A 14,614-nucleotide genomic window follows, 5' to 3' on the forward strand; every position below is an offset into this window, starting at 1 on the left:
GTGCTGCTTAACTACTTTGTGAAGTAACAAAAAGATGTATAATCAATCGTTTATAGATTCCCAGATGCCCTACCTGTCTGGCTCATTTTTCCTAATCTGTCTGTCTTAAATAATTCATTCTGTACAAATGTATTTCTCATCTCCCCCCCCCAACCTCTACACTAAATGTCCAAGGGCATAGTGGATAAAATGGGAAAATTCCTCTTCTAGTCAATATGTAATCCTAAAAAATAACCTGAAAACATGCAGTAGCCTCATATTTTTATGTTGGTGGCAAATTTTGTGTTTCCCATATTTTTGTGCAGCAATGTTTAAAGATTTGGTACATGTCAGACATAAAACACTCAACTGGCCACAAAAAAAATTACTGAAATTAACACAATCATTTATTAATATTAAGGCAATAAATACATTTGACACAAAGCTTTCGCCTAAGGTGATATAATCTATGAGATAATAGCACATTTATGTTAAAATATAATTTTATATTTATTATAATGTTGACAGAGGAGTTGTTAGGCTTTTACAAATGAATTAATTCTATTTGAAATATATTTACTCTTGGAGTTTAATTTATCATTTTCAATATAAATTTCAGGTTAAATATACTTTGTAGTTCCAATTGGGTGGTGGTGGCGGAGGCGGGGGGACAGTCCTCCAAGTTTAAAGAGATTGTTTCTCTGTCCTTACAAATTTGATAAGAAAGAAAGTAGGTATGATAGGTCAAAGTGTTCAGCATGAACATGGAGATGTGGGAACACAGAAAAGTCAAAGGTAGAGGATTTGATGTGGGAGCCATCTACATACTGGGTGGCTTAGGCAGGTGTCTAGATAGTGGTGACATTCTCCAAGATAGGAAATACACAGTGAGAAGCAAGTTCAGTGGTGTATCAGTCAGAGTTTGGGGCAGGAAACAGAGTTCAATGATGAAAAACTGCTGCTTCCACCCTGAGGCATGGATACTGCTGCTGCCTTGGCCCCCAGTGCTGCCATCATCACATCTAGGGAATTGACAGTGGAGCACGGAGCTCCAGTTGCCAGCACTCAATGTCTGCTGGAGCTGCCTTTCTGCCCACACCACAACAGTAAAGAATGACATCCACCTTCCAATAGTTCATGAGTGCATTTCACTGGCAAAACCTAAATCATGTCCAGGACCTAGGCCACAAAGGAGTCTTTAAAATATAGTGTTTTGACTGTTGTTATTGTTGTTAGGTGCCATCTACTCGATTCCAACTCATAGCAACCCCATGCACAACAGAATGAAACACTACCTGGTCACTACCTGGTCCTGCACCATCCTCGTAATCATTGCTATGCTTGAGCCTATTGTTGCAGCCACTGCATCAGTCTATCTTGTTGAGGGTCTTCCACTTTTTCACTGACCCTCTACTTTACCAAGGATGATGTCCTTCCCAGAAACTAGTCCCTCCTGATGACATGTCCAAAGTACATGAGATGAAGTCTCGCCATGCTCCCTTCTAAGGAGCATTCTGGCTGTACTTCTTCCAAGACAGATTTGTTCGTTCTTCTGGCAGTCCATGGTATATTCAATATTCTTTGCCAACACCATAATTCAAAGGCATCAATTCTTCTTCCTTATTCATTGTCCAGCTTCCATATGCATATGATGTGATTGAAAATACCCAGGCGCACCATAGTCCTCAGAGTAACATCTCTGCTTTTTAGCACTTTAAAGAGGTCTTTTGTAGCAGATTTCCTAAGTGCAATGCTTCGTTTGATTTCTTGACTGCTGCTTCCATGGGCTTTGATTGTGGATCCAAGTAAATGAAAACCTTGACAACTTCAATACTTTCTCAATTTTTCATGATATTGCTTATTGGTCCAGTTGTGAGGAGTTTTGTTTCTTCGTGTTCAAGTGTAATCCATACTGAAGGCTGTAGTCCTTGATCTTCATCAGTACGTGCTTCAAGTTTTCTTTACTTTCAGCAAGCAAGGTTGTGTCATCTGCATATTGCAGATTGTTAATGAGTCTTCCACCAATCCTGATGCCACATTCTTCTTCATATAGTCCAGCTTTTCAGATTATTGCTCAGCATACAGATTAACTAAGTATGGTGAAAAGATACAACCCTGATGCACATCTTTTCTGATTTTGAACCAAGCAGTATCCCCATGTTCTGTTCGAATGACTGCCTCTTGGTCTATGTACAGGTTCCACATGAACACAATTAAGTGTTCTGTAATTCTCATTCTTCTCAATAATTTCTTATGATCCACACAGTTGAATGCCTTTTGCATAGTCAATAAAACACAGGTAAATAAATATCTTTCTGATATTATCTGCTTAAGGCCAAGCGCCACCTGACATCAGCAATGATATCACTTGTTCCATGTCCTCTTCTGAATCTGGCTTCAATTTCTGGCAGTTCCCTGGCAACGTACTGCTGTAACCACTTTTGAATGATCTTCAACATGATTTTACTTGCATGTGATATTAATGATATTGTTCGATAGTTTCCCCATTCTGTTGGATAGCCTTTCTTTGGAATGGGCACAAATATGGATCTCTTCCAGTCGGTTGACAAGGTAGCTGTCTTCCAAATTTCTTGGTATAGATGAGTGAGCATCTCCAGAGCTGCATCCCTTTGTTGAAACATCTCAATTGATATTCTGTCAATTCCTGGAGCTTTATGATTTGCCAGTGCCTTCAGTGCTTGGACTCCTTCCTTCAGTACCATTGGCTCTTGATCATATGCTACCTCCTGAAATGGCTGAATGTTGATCAATTCATTTTGGTACAGTGACTCTGTGTATTTCTTTCTCTTCTTTTGATGCTTCTTGTGTCTATCAATGTTTGCCAGTAGAATCCTTCAATATTGCAACTCGAGGCTTGAAGTTTTCTTCAGTTCTTTCAGCTTGAGAAATGCCAAACATGTTCTTCTCTTTTGGTTTTCTAATTCTAGGTCTTGGCACATTTCATTTGTCTTCTTGAGCTGTCCTTTGAAATCTTCTGTTCAGCTCTTTTACTTTATCATTTCTTCCATTTGCTTTAGCTACTCTACGTTCAAGGGCAAGTTTCAAAGTCTCTTCTGGCATCCACTTTGGTCTTTTCTTTCTTTCCTGTCTTTCTAATGATCTTTTGCTTTCTTCATGTATGATGCCTTGATGTCATCCCACAACTTGTCTAGTCTTTGGTCATTGGTGTTCAATGCATCAAATCTATTCTTGAGATGGTCTCCAAATTCAGCTGGAATATACTCAAGGTCATATTTCAGTTCTAGGGGACTTGTTTTAATTTTCTTCAACTTCAACTTGCATATGAGCAATTGATGGTCTGTTCCGCAGTCAGCCCCTGGCCTTATTCTGACTGATGATTGAGTTTTCCATTATCTTCTTCCACAGATGTAGTCAGTTTGATTCCTCTGTTTTCCATCTGGTGAGGTCTACGTGTGTAATCACCGCTTATGTTGCTGAAAAAAGGTACTTGCAATGAAGAATCATTGTGGTCTTGCAAAATTCTATCATGTGTTCTCCAGCGTCATTTCTGGCACCAAGGCCATATTTTCCAACTACAGATCCTCTTTCCTTCCAACTTTTGCGTTCCAGTCACCAGTAATTATTAATGCATCTTGTTTCCATGTTTGATCAATTTCAGACTGCAGAAGTTGGTAAAAATCTTCAATTTCTTCATCTTTGGCATTAGTGGTAGGTGCATAAATTTGAATAATAGTCGTATTAACTAGTCTTCCTTGTGGATATATGGATATTATCCTATCACTGACAGGGCTGTACTTCAGGATAGAGCTTTTAATGTTCTTTTTGACAATGAATACATGAATACGCCATTCCTCTTTAATTTGTCATTCCCGGCATAGTAGACCATATGATTGTCTGATTCAAAATGGCCAATACCAGTCCATTTCAGCTCACTAATGCCTAGGACATTGATCTTTATGCGTTCCATTTCATTTTTGACAACTTCCAAAATTCCTAGATTCATACTTTGTACATTCCACCTTCTGATTATTAATGGATGTCTGCAGCTGTTTCTTCTCATTTTGAATTGTGCCACATCAGCAAATGAAGGTCCTGAAAGCTTCATTCCACCTACATCATTAAGGTCAACTCTACTTTGAGGAGGCAGCTCTTCCCCAGTCAAATTTTGAATGCCTTCCAGCCTGAGGAGCTCATTTTCCCGCACTATATCAGACAATGTTCTGTTGCTATTCCTAAGGTTTTCATTGGCCAATTTATTCAGAAATAGACTGCCAGGTCTTTCTTCCTAGTCTGTCTTACTCTGAAAGCTCCACTGAAACCTGTCCACCATGGGTGACCCTGCAGGTATTTGAAATACCAGTGGCATAGCTTCCAATATCACAGCAATATGCAAGCCACCACAGTACAACAAACTGACAGGTGTGTAGTGGTTTGTTGAGTAGATTTATTCATTTTCTTTTTGGTTTCTTTGAAATTTACCTTTAACTTCCTAAGTTTAAAACAGTGTGTTATATCTAAATATTGCTTTGACTTCCTCTCCATATGAGTGTTTTATAGTCACACATTTATTCCCCTTTTTTGTTTTGAAGTTGTTGTTATTTACAGATTGACCTCTGGTTCCTCATTTTTAATTTTGCAGCTTTATTTTACTTTTAAGAATTCTTATCTGGGTCAGAATCTGGGTGATGGTGTAGTGTGTCTCAATCTCAAGTTTTTGTCTAATGTCATTGGTTCTCTGTCCAAAGGACTCCCATACATATGTATACATATATGTATGTATAGGTATATGTACGTGTGTGTGTATATACATATGTGTGTGTATATATATATATATATATTATGCTTTAGGTGAAAGTTAACAGAGCAAATTAGTTTTTCATTAAACAGTTAATACACAAATTGTTTTGTGACATTGGTTGCCAACCCTTTGATGTGTCAACTCTCTCACCTTCACCTCAGGTTCACTGTTTCCATTCACCCTGTTTTCCTGTCCTTTCCTGCCTTCTTGACTTTGCTTTTGAGTTGGTGTGCCCATTAGTCTCATATATATGATTGAACTATGAAGCACGTTCCTCACGTGTGCTATCATTTGCCCTATAGACCTGTCTAATCTTTGGCTGAAGGGTGGACCTCAAAAGTGACTTCAGCACTGAGTTAAAAGAGTGTCCAAGGGCCATACTCTCAGGGTTTCTCCAGTCTCTGTCAGATCAGCAAGCCTGGTCTTTTTTTTTTTTTTTTGTGAACTTGAATTTTGTTGTACATTTTTCTCCCGCTCTGTCTGGGACCCTCTAATATGATCCCTGCCAGAGCAGTCGATGGTGGTAACTGGGCACCATCTAGTTGTTCTGGGATCCTTTAATATTTCTTTTAAAGTTGGCCTGGTTTTTACAAATTCTCTTAATTTCCATTTATCTGGGAATATCCTGGTTTCACCATTGTATTTGAAAGACAATTTTGCTGGATATATGGTTCTTGGTTGGCAATTCTTTTCTTTCAGGATTTTATATGTATCATCCCATTGCCTTCTTGCCTGCATGGTATCTACCAAGAAATTAGTGCTCAGCCTTATTTGTGCCCCTTTGTAGGTGATATTTCATTTTTCACAAGCTGCTCTCAGCATTCTTTTTTTGTCTTTGGTTTTGCAACTTTCTTTTGGGTTTATCCTGTATGGGGTTTGTTGAGCTTCTTGAATGGAAACCGTGATATGAGGGAAGTTTTCTGCCAATAAATCTTCAAAAATTCTCTTTATACATTTTTTTTCCTCCTCCTGTTCTAGAATTCCTACTACACATAAATTATTCCTCTTGATAGTGTCGCACATAACTCTTAGGCTTTCTTCATTTTTCTTCATTCTTTTTTCTGATTGTTTCTCAGAGAAATTAGTATCAAGGGATTTTTCCTCATTCCACTGATTCTTTCTTCCATTGATTCAATCCTACTTCTATGACCTTCCGTTGAGTTTTCTATTTCTGATATTGTATTGCTAATCTTCTAGATTTCTAGTTGTTGTTTTTGTATGGTTTCAAATCATTTATTTTATCATTTTGTTCTTGTATTGTTTTCCTGGATTCTTCTAGGGTTTGTCTGTGTTTTCTTTGATTTCTTTGAGGAGCCCCCCCCCCATATATATATATACACATACACATATATCTTTTGAATTCCCTATCAGGTAGTTCTATTACCATTTCTTCTTCAGGGAGGCTTTCTGTCCCTTTATTTTGGTCACTTGTTGGGCCATCTTATCCTGTTTCTTCACATGATTTGTTATTGCCTGCTGTCGTCAAGGCATTAAGGTGTTTATTTATTTATTTATATATTTCTTTATTGATTATATGTATGTTTGCTTTGTGCTGATTTTTTTAATTTGTTCTGATGTATCTGGAGCTTTGTTTCTTCTCTTTCTCTTTAGAGTGTTTTGCTTCCTTTGTATTATTTTAATTGTTTTTGTTTTGTAGTTCTGGTCTATGTGTGACTTTTGTGGTGTCTGTTGGCTGGATGTGATTTCTTCTCGCTAGTGGGTATGGTGGGTCTCACCCACATACAAGTCCTCTGTGGTTAGGCTTCTACATCTTCCCTTACTGGATTGAGTTGGGTGGGAGAGCAGGTTCTTTCCTGATACTGGGTCGTAAGTGTTAGGTGGTCAGCATTCCTCCACAGCCCTTGTGGGACTGTGGGTTCCTTCCAAGTTGGTGCTAGCAGTTACAGTGTTCTCTGGAGGGCAGGGCAGGATGTCTCCATAGGCACTGTGAGGGAGTGCTACACAAATGGATGAGGTAGGCCCTCTGGGCACACATGAATTCATGTCTCTGTAGGTGGTGAGTACCACCAGGTTGCAGTGCAAGCGCAGGCCTACAGGAACTGTTTGGGTTGGGATGTGTGACATTGCAGCTGGGCGGACATTGGATGAGGGCACTAGGGTCTCCTGCTCATCATTTGACAGAGGTGCAAATGGTGCCTGTCAGGATGTGACTGGCATTGCTGCAGAGGAGATGTGTCTGTACAGCCAGTCACTGGGGCATGGGTGTAGGGAGTTTTCTCATCAGTTGCTGGGTTGGGCACTGTGTGTGTGCATCATTGGTTGCCAGGTGGTTGAGGCGAGGGTGCATAGGTCACAGGTTACCGGGTGGCTGACACTAGAAATAGCACCACTGATCACCAGATAGATGGGGTGGCCGGGGGTGGGGGTAGGAGAGTCTCAAGACTCCCATTGCTGGTCTGACAGCAGGAGTACACGCCAGGGATTACCAGGTGGGTGGGGTGGCTCAGGGGTGGGTGGAGGGGGCACAGGGCTCTTGCATGTCAGGGAGCAGTGGTGGGCATGTCCAGGCTTGAACATGGAAGTGCGAGATACCTGCACTTAAGGGAGGGGGTGGTGAGCATGGCCAGGTTTGCCTATGGAAGTGAGAGGCTGCCTGTACCTCAAGGAGGAGGTAATAGGTGTGACTGGACTTGCATACATTAGCATGGGCCTTCTGTGCCTCATGGAGTGGTGGTGGGCATGACCAGGCTTGCACACATCTGCTAGGGCCTGCTGCATCTCAGGGAGGGGGTGGTGGGCGTGGCTGGGCTTATAAGCATAGGTGCTGGACTCCTGCACCTCAGGGAAGGTGTGGTGGGCATGACTGGGCTTGCACAGATGGCAGGTGAGGTAACTGCTTGCACTGGGCCAGTTCAGGAGGGGGTGGGGCTCTAGTTATTATTCTCTGGGTTGACTTTCCGCTGGATGGCTCCCATATAAATGGGCGGGTACCTCCACCAACAGGCAGTCCCTGCACTAATTCCTAACTCCCTCCCTTCTTGCACTCACCAGCGGGGCTGGAACTCTCACCTGCACCTCTGTTCCTTCCCTTTGCTCGCCTGTAAATGTGCACTCCCTGTCTACACTTTCTCCTTCTCTAAGACTCCGATGACTCAGTCTGTTTCATTTGCTCTAGAGCGATTCTCTGTGGTTCCCAGCTTTCAAAGCTGTACCACCCTCATGCTTCTCCCCGCCAGGGGTGCCCCCGTCCTGGCCTCATCCTGCCCACTTTGTTGTTTCTTTCTGGAGTTGTTTGCACAGAATCTTTGCCACAATCTGTGCTCTGTTGCGGTTGCTTTCCTGGGTTCCTCACCCCAGGTCGTTGTTTGATGATGTCCCAAAATGGCCACACTGCTTCATGCAGACAGGCAGGATGTGGTCATTCCATGAATCTGTTTTCCTGCTGGCCTCATTCTGCCTCTCCTTCCAAATGGTGCTCAGTTTGTTTCTTGAACTCTCTGTTTGATGTTCTGGGATCCAAGGTCATTTTTTGTATCTGTTTTACCTACTTTCTTAGGGAGTATTTATAGCCAGGGGGTTATTACAATCAGTGTACCTAAAGTGCCGTATTGACTGGAACTCCCTTGGTGCTCTGTTTTGATGATATTTTTTTGAGTTTTGAAACTGTCTTATTTTTCCAAAATTGGTCTTTTTGTTGTTGTTATTGTTGTTGCTGTGTGGTTGTTGTTGCACCCTAAACATAACATTGAACAACTCAAGTGCAGTTCGTTCATTCTTTTCTAGGCTGCTTATGGCCTTTTCAAAGATCATCAAACAGTTTTGGGAAAACTGCATGTGAGTTTCTTTTTTACTTTCATTTTTTTCTTCATTCTCATTTTCAGTGTATTTCCAAATTAAAGAAAGTTATTCTTCTTTTCTTACACTTTGAAAATGTGATTTTACATCAGGTCAACATTTTAAAATCTTTTCTATGACCAGCAACAATGATAGCCATCTTGTAGTATGTCTAAGGAAGTTGTCTTTTTCTATTTTTAAAAAGTCAAAAAAAATCTCATTAAGAGCTTCTGCACATTTTGGTAAAACTGAAAAGTGACCATATCTTTCATTATGAAAGCTTCACTATCACAGGTAAACACATCTTTAGCAATGCTGTGTACAAAGTGTACAGAATAGTTAGCTAGTAAGTTCTTCTTTATTTTCTTTGGGAAGTTTATACACTAAATGGAATGGGCTAAAATTTACATTTTCACTGTCTGGTGAATACGCAGGTAGATGAGCAAAGTCTAGTTTGTATTTGGACAAGATCTCAATCTTTTGTTCTATGTTCTCTGAGATTTTATTAAAATCTTCACAGAAATCAAGAAAATGGTTTGAAACTCCACTTTTCAAATTAAAGTCCCTAAGAGGTTGGAGGAATTTTTTGGTGGTTGCTGTTGCCATGATTTGAGGTATTGCTTGATATGCTGTAGAAAACACGGTTGTTGGTAAGATCTGATCGAATTAGCACTATGCTTTAAGGGGCCAGCACTTCTGTCATCAAAATTTCTCCTTTTGTTCATTCACAATTTTATTTGCAACCTCTGTATAAGAAAATGTAACTTTACTTAGTTTCATAGAGCAATCAAAGGACTGATACTATATTGTGTGTTCTTTTGTGTAGCATGCCCAGACCAATTCAGCAGCTATTTTCAAGTAAGCATTGTGTCTTTTGAGATGAAAAAGCTTTCAATTGATTTAGAAGTACTTGACTGTCTAATCCTGGTTTGTGAGATCCAGTCCATACATGTTTTCACATCCCCTTCTCTCCTACACCCAATCTCAAAGTCTTTTCTGCATACTGTGCGGTCCTCTGTTTTGACCACTAGAATCCAGTTGTATGTGTCCTTCCATCTGTCATTAAAATAACACAGTGGTTTAGACTCCTTTTTCAGTGACGTCTGGGTCATACTGGAATTAGTATCATAATCACGGGTTCTGAAGTATTAGAAAATATGGTCACTCTTAGACAAAACAAGAACATTTCACAATGTTAAAAGCCAGCACCACCTGAATACAAAGTACAACACTTATCCACAGGCAGCATCAAAAATGGAGTTTTAATGCTCATGATTACAAAGCACGTAAGTTGCATCACTCAGTGATACAACAAATGGATGATTCCTTACTGGGAACCAGAACTCATGTTGCCAAGATCAGCAATCAGGCAAAAGGGTCAGAAGAATGATAGCGACCAGCAAAGTTAGTTAATATGACACATCCATTTAACTCTAAAAACACTGTTGCTTCCACCCCTAGGTTTTGGACGATCATGTAGATTTTGTACATTTCCCCTAACTTTCCTCACCCATCACCCCCTGGGACTTTTCACATTCCAGAGAGGGACCTTCTAGGACCCTGTGGTGTTTAAGATTGTGTGTCAGCTTAGCTGGGCCACGATTCTCAGTGGTTTGGCAGTTCTGATGTAGTTTGGTAGTTAGGTAATGATGTATCTCCTCCATGATGAAATCTGCTATGAATGGCCAATCAGTTGAAACAGAGTTTCCTTAGGCGTATGGCCTGCATACAATACATACAGACTTTCTGGCAAAGCTCGCTGGCTTTTGCTCTGCTCTGGATCCTGCATTTGGCTTATCATCATCTGAACTCTGGTTCTTGGGACTTGAGCCAACAGCCTGCCATCTTGTCATCTTACCTGCCAATCTTGGGTTCATCAGCCCCTGCAGCTACATGAGTCAAGAGAAGCCTCCAGCCTGACGCCTGACCCATGGACTTGGGACTTTCCAGCCTCTACAGCTGTGTGATCCATTTCCTTAACATAATCTCCTCTCTGTCTCTCTTTCTCTCTCCATATATATATATATACATATATATATATATAAAATTAAATATGTATATACAGGTCAAATTACTTAAAGAACCAGAGACACAGTACCAGTCAGTCATATCTACACACCAAACCATTTTAACTGAGTTGATCAGTAAGTAGCTATCTCATTGTTTAAACAAAGTAGTCATTTAATCAGAGTTGTTGAAGTGTGTGGAGACAAACTGAGCACCTTTGCGGGACGCTGATCCATTCTTTGATAGGAACTGACCTGTGTTTTGTTGATGCACAGAACGGAATCCCTTGTAGACACTTAAAAAACAAAAAAACAAACAAACAAAACCCATTGCCACTGAGTCAATTCTGACTCATAGCGACCCTATAGGACAGAGTAGAACTGCCTCAAAGGGTTTCCAAGAAGCAGCTGGTGGATTCAAACTGCTGACCATTTGGTTAGCAGCTGTAGCGCTTAACCACTACATCGCTAGCGCTCCTCATAGACACTAGTAGAGCTTAAAGCGCTTGATAATTTGTCTAATATCAAATGTGAAGGTTGGAATTTACATGCTATGACACCTATAAATTCCAGTAAACTCAATATATGTCAATGGAACTTCCTTACTATGTTATAAGTAAGGTGTCCATCTTTCAGGTTACAGTGACCACATTTAGCTAGCCTGTTTACCGTTTTTGCAAGTTTAATAAAGCCTCTAGTAAAATGACTGGACTAACTTTGCATAATCACAGAAAATATATATACATACATTCTTACATATTTAGAAAGCAGTTTCACAGGTAGGATTTCCACACAGGCTCAGAGTTTCTACTTAAGCTCTTTCACAGATCTATAAATGAAAAGCTAGTAAGCTAGAAAACTTGGCTCTTAAACACCTGTAGTTTGAGTTTGTAATGCTTACTGAGTGGTCTTCTTTTTGGGATCCTGCTGAACTGGGAGAACGTCACAGCACCAAGTAATGAATTCTCCATCTTCTTACAACATATACCTTGAACAAAGTGTTCCTTAACAAAGAATAGGGTAAGAGGTATCATCTGTACTCTGAAAGACAGCTGGATATCTCAATTCAAACAGAAATTCAATTTTACACAAGTACACAAGTCATTTCCTTTTTTCCATGTACTTTGAATAGAAAGTGCAATAGTGAGAGCGATATATTTAAGCTATATATTTAAGGTATGGCTGTTTTTAAACTGTATGAAGTGGGTTATTTGAGTGAAATGCCTCTTTTCCAGTTTCTTATTATAAAAGCAGAAGAAACAAACTAGAAGTCAGGAAAACTAGAAGTTAGTCTCAGCTCAGCTACTCTGTCTCTGACCTTGAGTGAGTCAGTTGGACTTTCTTCCTATAAAAGCGTCCATCTTTCAGCAGGCCAGTGGAACAAAGACTATAATGAATCGAGGGCTCTTGCATGAATTTCACCTTCCAATCAGGGATAACTGCTCAGTAATATATCTTAAAGAATCCCTGGGAAAGATTTCCCCATGTTTATAGTGTGAAGACATTGTCTATGATACTTAGTATAGATTTTTCAAATAAACGTATCATGACGATTATATAGGGTATACAATTTAACACTAAAGCTTGGATAAGAAAAGGTGTTCTAGAAATAAGTATTAAAATGGAATTTTATCAAATCTTTCCCAACTTTAATCCTAAATAGACTAGTGATTTATAATAAAATAAGATGTTTAAGAGCTTGGCCTTGAAATATTTAGTAAAATCCCCAAAACAATAAAAAATCATAATAGTATTTATTGAACACTTAATGGCCACAGAGTACTGCTCTAAGTGTTTTCTATGTATTGACTCATTTATTCCTCTTAACAGTCTTTTAAAGTAACTGCCATTATTATCCCCATTTTACAGATGAGGAAAGTGAAGCACAGAAAAGTTTAAGTAACTTGACCCGAGTCACAAAACTAGTAAGTAGATGAGCTAGGATTCAAATCCTGTTCGATCTTCTAAGCACATATAGTAATAAGTTATTCCTAGTAAGTAATAAGTGTAAATATTTATGCTTCTTAAGAGAATACTTAACTTCAGTGGCATTTCAACATTGGTTTGCCAAACAGTTGGTTTGGCAATAAGCTGTCTTACATTATCATTTCAGGCTCTTGGCCATATGGGAAGCTATCAAAATCATTTTGGCCCTACAAGTTTAAATAAATTGCCCTTTAGTACATTTATACCCTGTGGATTAAATCCTTCATCCAGCTGTCTTGGTTTCAACAGCCTCTGTAACTTTTACAAGTTATCTGGCAAAGAAGTTCCAGTTGTAGGGCCTAATTAGCTGGCAGAGTGCTACTTGGCCAGCCACTGGTCCTTGTGAATCTCTAGAGTTATAAAATGGGCAAGGGTTGAAAGCAGACATCCCGTGTGTAATCACTTGATGCAACCTGGATCGCAGAGGTTTTTCAGTTAAATGTTTAACTATACATCTGTGGATCTTTATCACATCTTGAGCTCACCAACAATGTTCAGAATGCAAGAGAGTCTAACAATTCCCCACAGTCTTTTTGAAGCCATCCTTGTGATCATTCTTTGAGTCCTTGCCTTAGAAGTAAGGAAATAGCGGCACAAAAAGATACATGGTTTTTCTGGCCACTTTCAAACTATGCAGTCACAGTATGAAAGTTTGCCCAGCTAATTATTAATGTGTACTTCAACTATGCTTCATAACATATATTGTCCTTCCAAGTTCTGGATGCCTTAATCTTGGATACCAGGTGTCAAAAACTCAATGACTGGAGAGTGAGGTTAATTGGAGACCTCAGACCTCAATTTTAGGAGGCAAGCTACCAGCTCTACCAACTGATTGTTGCCCTGAAGGAAGAAAGTCATAGAAGCCAGAAATCTGAATTGTTATTTGCAATCTCTCCATTTTTAAATGTTGGCAAATAAATTTCTGCACGAGCCAAACTCAAATGTATGAGTGTGACCAACAAGTCCCAAGTTTGAGTGCTCTCATAATAACAGAAATTTGCTATTGTTTTTGGCCCACCTTTTAATTGGGTGCTTTTATCAGAGGCTTTGTATCTGAATATTTTGTAACACATAGGGGAAGGAAAAAAAAGAAAAATTAGTGGTAGAATAAGGACTAAACTCAAAACCATCTGTCTTGTACTACTGTTTAAACATATTGATTTTAGAAATCAGTGTGATCCTGGGAAAAAGTATATTATCTCCAGTTTATAGAGGGAAATGAGAAGTTCCCTAAGAACTTCAGGAGAAGTTCTAAATCTAGATTGGAAATTTTTATAAATCTAAGTAATTATAGACTCAAGAATTAAGGATTCAAGAATTAGGAGATAATTTCAGTTCTAAGTTTTATTGTTCCTTTGCTTGGTGTCTGTTATAGATTGAATTGTATTCCCCAAAAAGATATGTTCAAGTAAGAACTCATGGAACTTGTGAATGTGGTTTTATTTGGAAATAGCATCTTTGTAGATATAATTAATTAACATAAGGTCATACTGGACTACCAAACCAAACCTGTTCCCCACCAGTCAATTCCAACTCATGGCAAAGAGATACAGAGACAGACACATGGGAAACAATGCCATATGACCATGGAGGCAGAGACTGGAATTATGCTGCCATAAGCCAAGGAATATCTGGGGCTAGCACGCACATAAAGAAAGCAAAAATCCTCAAAACTGGACCAATAAGCAACATCATGATAAACAGAGAAAATATTGAAATTGATAAGGATTTCATTTTACTTGGCTCAATAATCTATGCCCATGAAAGAGCAGCCAAGAAGTCAAATTGGGCAAATCTGCTGGAAAAGAACTCTTGAAAGTATTAAAAATCAAAGATGTCACCTCAAGGGCTAAGGTACGCCTGACCCAAGCCATGGTATTTTCAATCACCTCATAAGCATGCAAAAGCTGGACGATGAACAAGGAAAAAACCAAAGAAGAATTGATGCCTTTGAATTATGGCGTTGGTGAACAATATTGAATATACTAGGGACTGCTAGAAGAATGAATAAATCTGTCTTGGAAGAAGCATAACCAGAATGCTCCTTAGAAGCAAGGGTGTCGAGACT

The sequence above is a fragment of the Trichechus manatus genome, unplaced genomic scaffold (genome assembly GCF_000243295.1).
Source record: "Trichechus manatus latirostris isolate Lorelei unplaced genomic scaffold, TriManLat1.0 scaffold00009, whole genome shotgun sequence".
In the NCBI taxonomy this organism is placed as follows: Eukaryota; Metazoa; Chordata; class Mammalia; order Sirenia; family Trichechidae; genus Trichechus; species Trichechus manatus.